Below are 10,156 nucleotides of genomic sequence, written 5' to 3' on the forward strand. Positions count from 1 at the left end.
CTCTGTTCCAACATTGGTTGCCACCCGGCCTTGGGTAGTTTGCACGATAACCTCCTCATTGGTTGGCTAGGAAGTTCACTTCCTCATTGTACAATGCTTCAAACTTGGCCTCATCGGGGTTTACACAACCCACACCCACAACATTGACATTCCTAGCACCAGCTCCCATGACATTTTTAGCCAAAATTTCAAGTTGGGTCATCATATGTGCCATGTTTTGGTCCCTCTCTTGATCTTTCTCAAGCTGCCCCTTAGTCAATTTAAAAGTGAGAGGGGAGACCTGATCTTCACGGGTGTACCATGCCTGGTTAATTTTGGTCATACCATCCAAGAGCTGGGCTGCTATAATGTAAGGTTGTTGCTTTAAACCTCCCAGAGAAAGTTGATCAGCCACTCCCTTATTCACCGAATCAAGGCTTCGTTAAAAGTATCGTAGCAAAATATTATCGGAAAATCCATGAGTTGGGCATTGCAGCACCAACTTCTTAAATCTTAGCAAATTCTCATGGATTGGCTCACCCTCCAAACGCTTGAAGCTTTGGATGTTGTCCTGAAGAGCCATCATCTTCGAAAGAGGGAAAAGTCGCACTTGGAATGCAATGACAAGCTCTTCCCACGAAGTAATAGAATCTCTTGGAAACTCTGCCAACACTTACATGCTTCTCCCATTAGAGAAAATGGAATAACCTCAACCGGATCGACTCTTGAGAAATGTTTTTAAAGGAGAATGGTCTGCAAGCATCGACAAAGTTCCTAATGTGCTCATGGGGATCCTATAAGCCAACCCACCAAACAATCCTTTCAATTGCTAGAGCTACAACATGATGCTTGTAATATGGAACACAACGTTCCCTTTAGCTGGGGGCAAGCAAATGGTACCAACTCCACCCACAAGATTTGGGTCATTGACATTCTATTTGTTGACATCATTAAGATTTCTGATGTCATCTTGGTGGCCCACTTGGCTACCATTGTTTCCATTGACACTAATTTCCTCTGTTTCAAACAATAACACAAAAACCAAAACTATAAATAAGTAGATTCAACTATGACTAACATGAACAAAATTCAACTTCACAAAAAGAATCTCAACCAACACCACTCCCGAGCACCGGTGCCATTTTGATATACGTTTCAAGCAAACATCATCCAATTCTAGGTGTTAAATGATCGCAAATCAATATAAAACCCAACTAAATGAGTTGGGGTAGAATCCCACAGGGAGTGGTACGTGTTTCAGATTCAATTCGGAGATATGAACATGGTCAAATCAGTCATAGGAATAAACATTACCGAATAAAGACATCATTCAAATCAGGGGGTGACATGAATGTCAAATGGGAGTTTTGGTTTTGATTATCAACTACAAACAATGGCAAACAATATGGTTAACAACAATGACACGGGTTCTTGGGATGTGATCGATTATAGGCTAATATAGACGAATAGGTAATTGCAACTATTAGTAAATAGCTAGCTATTAGTGAGTAAGCTAGGCTATAGAGGAAGCAAATTTTCTCTCGAACAATTTACCCCGAATTAAGTTGATTTTTCTCGAACATCAACAAGAATGCAAAATAACACCAGCCTGCACTTTAATCCATTCACTCTCTCGAGCTTAATGTGTGGAATTGGGTTTAGGATTCACTCTCTCGAGCTAAACCCAGGTCAACCCAATACCCACAAACCATCAATCAAAAACCTTAGTTGTAGAACCTTTCTCTTGAGCAAGCCAAGAACAGAACGTTAGAACTACATTTGCAACTACAATTCTTAAATTAAACCACAATCAATGATTGAACTCACTTCTAAATAACATTTAAACTAACAATTAACAATACCCATAAACTAAATACAACCCGTAAATCACATAATCACACCCCAAGAATTGGGGTTTTAGCTAAACATCATAAAAAGATAAAAACAGTTACCAAATTGATTATCCATCAACTGGGTAAGTATAGATTTGTCCTTACAATGCTCAAATTCGAAGAATCTCAAAGAACCACTTTCAATTTCTCAAAAGTGAAAAACTTCAATTCTTCAAAGCTTAGGAAAAACTGGAGAAAATTGTCTCACAGTTCAAAACTCCAAAATAGATTAAAAATATATGACCTATGCTACTAAACTAAATTTTCAAAAATGTATTTATAGTCGCCAAAAATGTGCTGTAAAGAGTCCCTCGGTGAAGTAAGTCAGGCTCGCCGAAACATTCGGCGAGCCACCCTTTGGTCTATTCCATCGCCCTTTTGCCTTGGTAGTCAGCATCCTCTAGGTCTGTACCTTTTGGTGATCTATCTTGGCTTCGCCGAATCACGCGGCGATCAGCCGACTACTCCTTTCCATTACCAACTTAGTTCTTTCCTTCATGGCTTGGCACACTGGAATTTTAAGCGGTCAAATAACCATTCCATGATTCGCCAACTGAACTTAGCGATCACCAGGCTGCCTTTCTTCATCCTTTCAGCCTGTTTTGTTTGTTTTTGCCTGTTAGTATCCTTGCTTTGTTCCTCAATCCATAAACCTGGAAATCAAGGACTTTATATCAGTTATTGGCAAAAAAAACAAGCATTTGAGGACACTAGATCTATATAAATAAAGCCCTAAATGAGTCCAAATCTCAGACTCATCAACACCCCCATTATAGTCGCCAAAAATGTGCTGTAAAGAGTCCCTCGGTGAAGTAAGTCAGGCTCGCCGAAACATTCGGCGAGCCACCCTTTGGTCTATTCCATCGCCCTTTTGCCTTGGTAGTCAGCATCCTCTAGGTCTGTACCTTTTGGTGATCTATCTTGGCTTCGCCGAATCACGCGGCGATCAGCCGACTACTCCTTTCCATTACCAACTTAGTTCTTTCCTTCATGGCTTGGCACACTGGAATTTTAAGCGGTCAAATAACCATTCCATGATTCGCCAACTGAACTTAGCGATCACCAGGCTGCCTTTCTTCATCCTTTCAGCCTGTTTTGTTTGTTTTTGCCTGTTAGTATCCTTGCTTTGTTCCTCAATCCATAAACCTGGAAATAAAGGGTTTTACATCAGTTATTGGCACAAATTAAGCATTTGAGGATACTAATTCTATATAAACAAAGCCCTAAATGAGCCCAAATCTCTGACTCATCAACAATCATATTCATAATGAAAATACTTCGAAAGGCATTATTAATATTACTAATCAAATCATAAGTTCATGTAAGAGTAGCTCTTTTCAAATCGTGATTTCATAAGACTTTCCTATTAGACAAATACCTTTTTAAGCATCTAAATTATAACTTCATTCATATGTGGGAAAAACCTTTCACAAATCATTAATATTTTCCTCAAAAGCATCTTTAGTTCATAAATCATTATTTTTTTCATAAAACATGCATAACTTTCATAATCATAATTCATATCTTCATAAGCTTTGTTCAGAAGTTCATAATGATGATCAAGTAAAAAGTATGGGTCCATATTAAATCAATTGAAAACCATGTAATTGAGTCAAACAATGCATAATAATATTGAAAATAAACAATTGAATCACAATAAATAGGACCCATGGAGATTGGCATGAAACCCTAAAAGAATTAGGTAAAATTGAACTTGGAGATTAAGATTGTTTTGGGACCTAATGGATGAAAGGATTCCATTGGTGAATTCCCATATACCTTGATTATCAAAGCCTTAAGAATGCAATAGGTTTAAACCTTGAAGTTTGAAACCTTATCTTTACTTTTTTGAGCTTGAGGGAGAAATAGAGAGGACGAACTTCAATGAGAATTGGGGTTTTGAGAGAAAGAGGGGGTATGGGTCATTTTAGAAATTGAAAATCATTTATAGGACCTAGAAATAGGGTCTAAATGACATAGTATATGCACTAAATACATAGTAAAGACCAAAATACCCTTAATTAAAACAGTCATGCTAGGTCTACGATTTCAACTTACAATCCCTGGGTCTTTCTATAGGACGTAATGATCAACTATAGAACCAACTTTGGAAACCCAAAATCCATTCAACTTCCTACAAGATCATTCTACAAGTCATAATCTACTCTACAATCTGTAGACCCTTTTCGTAAAATAAAAGTTCAAGTCGAAAACTTCACTAAGTCTAGATCCATTCTACAAAACCCTCTTACGGCTCGTCGAACACCCTACGACTCATCTTGTTCATCTGTAGGTCAAACATCAGTGACTTTACATTTCCAAAATTCAATCCTAGTCATAGGACTCCCTCTCTAAAACCCATAGGGCTTCTTACTGTCTGTAGGTTCAACTTATAGACTTTATATCAATGCCTAGAAAAGCACCTTTTCCTTTCCATTCCGACTTTCCAATTTGTGAGGTTTTATAGTGTGGTAGAGGTGGAAGGTCTTATGTTCCTTAGATAAGTAGAGTGGAGTTCAGGGAACTACTCAGACTAGATGTGGTCGAAAGGGATAGTGTTACACATTTCCAACTGGGCTAGAGGCTGAGGTTTCTAATATTGTGATTAAAGGTATTGTCCGAGTTTTCCATCGACCCGAGTCTGTATTATTTGATGTGGGGACTACATTCTCTTATGTGACTACCTATTTTACTGTTGGATTTTACATGATGTCTAGTAGCATACCTATGTGTATTCGTGTTTCTACACTAGTGGGGAGTCCTTAGTGGTGGATCGAGTGTATAGGTCCTATATTATTTCTCTAGTTCTGTATGATACTTAGGTAGACTTGATAATTTTGGGTATGGTAGACATTGATATTATCTTAGGTATGAATTGGCTTTCCCTGCATTATGTTATTCTTGATTATTATGCTAAGGCTACGACCTTAGCAATGTCGGGTGTCCTGAGAGTTGAGTGGACGGGTGCTAGTTGAGTGAACTTGAGGCTATACTCAGCACACTCACGGATTCCTGCTTAAGAGTGAGAAATTCTCTTACCTTTCCCTCTCAGCTCACGAGGAAAGAAACACCCCATAAAGGCACTTTCAAACACCTCCCAGCTCACAATTGGGGGCCCTTCAACCCTGCTCTTTTTCCATTGGTCGTACCAAATCCAAGATATACCCTTGAGTTGGTATGCAACTAGCTCCACACGCTCAGCATCAACAACATGCTTAACCTCAAACACCTTCTATAGCTCCTCCACAAAGTTCTTCAGATCCTCAGTGACATTTGACCTTGTGAATTCCGGGAAGATTCATCCTCAAGAACTCACAGATCCCGGATGTATTAGCCACATCCTGTCTAACCACTCTTTGTTGACAAACTTTGTTGGATAAAACTTGACTTAACATCCAGATAGCATCCTGAAAGGGCATTAGTGTCCTCTCCTTGGGTTTCACTTCTAGTGCATTAGGGACCCCTTGATCCTGGGGATCAACATTCCTCCTAACAAGACGACCTCGAACACCTCTTCATGGAGGCATGATTTGAAAGATACGCACAAGCGCGAAATAGAAAGAAACTTTTATAGAGTTGAACTCTATCGCACGAAAAGAATATTTAAGAAGTGAGATATTTTATAAATGTTGTAGCCTCCTAATTATTGATGTGGCGCGTTTCACACCGATAACCAGGACTCTATAGACACAACTTCATAGACACCCTAGGACTCTTGAAACTTGTGCTCTGCTACCAAGTTTGTCACACCGCAAGCCTACACCTTGGACATGGCCGACACTTGAGAACCATTGCTGGAACGCAAGCGAACCCTTGGACTAGCTCAATATTCAGTGGAATACTTACAAAATAATATATGAACTTGAAAGTAAAGGTTTCTCAAAAATTCCCAAAGTAAATAACTCAAAATATTTAGAAAAACATTCAACAAGCCTAAAGAGGCAACTCAAGTCTTGAACATTAACAATTGAAATGGAAAATACTTCTCAAAACACTATTGTCTATGAAGCCTCTAATAACTATGATAGACGTTGGGACAAGACCAATGACATCTTAATAAGAGTGAAGATAAAAGTTGAATCCTCCGGAAGCAAGGAGGCTCACCAAAGCTAACTAGAACTACAAGTGGTATCAACAGAGTGCGTTGATTCCCTGAATACTTGTATCTACATCATAAAAATATGCAAGCCAAATAGTACAAGCATGCAAGCAGAACTCTGAAGTATAGACATAAGTTTGAACTGATAAAAAGGAAGGACATATTCACATCATCTCATCTCAACTCAACTCAAGAATACTCAGCTCAACTCAAGGATTCTCAACTCAATTTAATATAAGAGCAACAATAAAGATACAGTATAAAGAATGCTTTCAAAAGAGTAGATAATAATTCAATGTATATAAAAATATAATAATAAGCTCTTTACTCTTATTTGGGAGATTCTCTAACCGACAACCATATCTAGGAGCTATGTGATGATACAACATCTCGCCCACGCTTCCATAACTGTCATATACCCTGCGAGAGTATAGGACATACTCAACTAAGTGGATCCACTAAGCTATGCTTAAAAGCAATAAGGAATCATCTAAAAATTATGACACTTTATCCATGTTTGCATACATGCTTTATGGGGATTTTGAGTTGTATAACTCATTCCTATATCGGTGCTCAATACTACTCCCAATATATATATATTATAATTTAGATTTGACCCCCCTCCTCCCCATATATATATATATATATATATATATATATATATATCATGCTCATATGTTTTAAATAAAACATAAATCCTCCTCAATTTGAGATAATTACTCAAAAGATTTCCCTTAAAAGAGATAATGCTAAAACTCCTCATAAGAAACATTTAGAAATCAGTGTTTCTCTCATTTTAGATGTAAATGTGTTACATAATTTGGAATACTTAGTCCCCTCATACTAATTTTGAAAAATGAATTCAAATCTCCTCATCCTCATACTCAATTACACAAGTCTTAATGCAAGTTTAAAAAGATTGAAAAAGACTTCTCGAAGTGACTCAAAACAGTTTTCTACTCTTAATATTTACTTTAATTTAAAAAGTGAAATTAAGAGACATGATGAGGATATATGAAGGATCTCTCAATGATTTAAGAAGGTTTAGATAGTTAGGATCGAGAAGGGAATGAAAGCTCAGCTCAAAGGAACAGGTACAAAACGAGAACGGGGAAGGAAAGTGGCCTAACACTCCGGGCGAGGGTGGCGCATCGGGTCAGGCCTCCACTTACTAGGGGTATTTTTTGGCGCACTACTGGTGCCCCAGACCAGCCCCTCTAACGCATCTCGGGTACGCCGCCCAGACAATTTCCAAAACATTCTGACGAATTTTTGTTCTCAATTTTGTGTCCTAATTAACTAAAATTGATTGGTTTCTTCCAAACTCCCTTAGATTCATTAACCCAACACAAGTAAACAAAAATCTACTCAAAATCATTCAAGAACAACGCTCACCTTAAGATTTCAATAAAATCTTCATTATCATAGAACGAAGCCCAAAACTCATTTAACTCAACAATAATTTCATGATACTTAGTTTCATGGATGAATTCTAAATTGAAAACTCACGATTCGAGTTTGGCTGAACAAACCGATCACTATGAAAACTTACATACCTCAAAAGAGCCACGTTCTTGGAGATTTTTCCGAAATCTTGAAGAATTTCTTGGAAACGTTCTCTTTTCTCCTCTTGAACTTTGGCCTAGTTTCTTGAACACTCTAGACTTTAGTGTAAACTGATTTTAATCAGCTTTGACCCCTAATTGGGTAAAAAAAAAGTGTAGGCCTAGTGGGGTAAGAAAAAGACCAAAATACCCCTCCTTAATTCGGATGAATTTCCTTAACTAGACAGGCACTACTCAAATGGGCACATCTCCCTCATCCGAACTCGGAATTTAGCAAACTCGGTGGCATTTGAAAGAGGACTCAAGAACCTTCGATTGGATATCTTATGGGCCACCTAACTCATCCTGTGCTGAAAGTTATAGTCGTTTGTAGTTGACCCAAAACTCATAATTTCATAATAACTTGCGCTAATCTCAAATTGGGTATTTCTAATTTAGTTCTTTCTAAATTTAGTCCTTTCTAACACCGAGGTGTTACAATTAAGTTATAATTAATTAAGGTCAACAAGAATTAGTTATATTCATGTTTAAGTTCAAGTTCAAGTTTTAAATTCAAGTTCATATCGAATTTTTAAAATTAGTTATATATAAATTTCAAATCCAAGAATTTGTTATATTCAAGTTCTAAGTTTCAGTTCAAGTTCTGAATTCAAGTTCATATCGAATTTCCAAAATTAGTTATATATAATTTTAAATCCAAGAGTCAGTTGTATTCAAGTTCTAAGATCTAATTAAGTTCAAAAAATTAAGTTCAAGTATTCTAATTATGTTCAATTATTAACTTCTAATTAATTAAGGTCAACAAGAATTAATTATATTCAAGGTCAAGTTCAAGTTCTAAATTCAAGTGTATATAGAATTTCTAAAATTAGTTATATATAAACTTCAAATCCAAGAATTGGTTATATTCCAGTTCTTAGTTCAAGTACAAGTTCTAAATTCAAGTTCATATCTAACTTCTAAAATTAGTGATATATAAAATTCATATTCAAGAATTAGTTTTATTCAAGTTCTAAGTTCAAGTTTAAGTTCTAAATTCAAGTTCATATAGAATTTCTAAAATTAGTTATATATAATGAAACTTCAGAAGTAAAGCAAGTACATCAAGTACATCAGAAGTAAAAAACCCAAAGACATTAAGTCCTAATTATTATACAGTTAGTTATGAAGAATCTGATAGATATGATAGCTTATGGAATAAAAGATTAAACAAAAAATGGACACCATCAAAAACACCCCGAAATAATGGATTTTTGGATCTAGATTGTGTGACAGATATAAATAAGACAATACAATTATGGGTAGGATATATATCAAAACAATTAATAGATAACAAAATTGTGCTAACAGAAGTACCAGGATACATAGAAAGAACGCTTATAGGAACAGTAAAATTATGGTTACAAAATTTAGTAGAAGAAAGTATAAAAACATTAAGAAACAATAAGAAAATAGATGGAGAAATGGCAACTACACCAATTGATATATTAAATAAATATGAGATAGCTATAAGAAATGAATTCAGTAGTACAACTACAGAAGTAGAAGAACAGAATAAAGAAAAACAGTTAAATAGAAATTTAATGTTAAAATTAGCTATATGTAATATGTGTTACATAGACGAATATACATGCGTATTTAGAGAATATTATTATAAAGGAACTTATGACGCAGAAGAGGCTAAAGAAATAAGAAAATTGTATTTTACAAAATTACCAGAACCATTTAGTTCTAAAATTATAAAAGATTGGAATGAAGCAGGATTACAAGATACACTTGGAGCAAGAATGAGATATTTACAAAAATGGTATTCAGAAATATGTGAAAAATATAGGGAAGAAATAAAAATGGAAAAATCAATAATCAGAAATCTGGCATGTGGTAAAGATAAGATAGCACCCTAGATCGGATGCAACGATAATTATTATAAAAAGAAATATAGGAGACCAGGGAAATATAAAAATATAAATCCCAATATAAGTATAAAAGACCTCGTAGGAGATATTACATAAAAATACTAAAGCAAAAAGACCATTCAGACCAAAGAAAAAATAACAGAATGTACATGTTATAATTGTGGACAACTAGGACATTTTGCTAAAGATTGTAAACTACCTAAGAATCCAAAGAAAAACAAATATTTGAAATAATAATTAATAATGAAGAATATACCCAGTTAGACTACATAGATTATGAACCAGAAAGCGATGATAGTATATATGAATTCGAATTACTTGACAATGAATTATCTGAAAATGAAATAGAAGATAATAACGATGACTGAAAAAGACGTACAAATTATAAATAACGAAAAATATATAGATGAGGAGTCTACAGAGCAGAAAGTAATATTTGACATCAACATATTTGAACAAATAAAAGGAAAAGAATTAGATCTTAGCGTAGAAAAAATATTTAAATTACCATTAATAAAGAACATATTTAAAAGACAAAAAGAAGAATATTATGTAGTGAGCCAAAAAGAACATATTATTGATTGTAAATACACTAAAGGGAAGGCAAGAATACCTATAATAAACAAACGAATAATAAATAAAGAAATACAAGAGATTAAAGCCAAAGAACCAATAAAGTATGTACATTTAGGCGGAACAGAAATA

This window comes from Solanum tuberosum, unplaced genomic scaffold (assembly GCF_000226075.1).
Source record: "Solanum tuberosum cultivar DM 1-3 516 R44 unplaced genomic scaffold, SolTub_3.0 scf00447, whole genome shotgun sequence".
Lineage (NCBI taxonomy): Eukaryota > Viridiplantae > Streptophyta > Magnoliopsida > Solanales > Solanaceae > Solanum > Solanum tuberosum.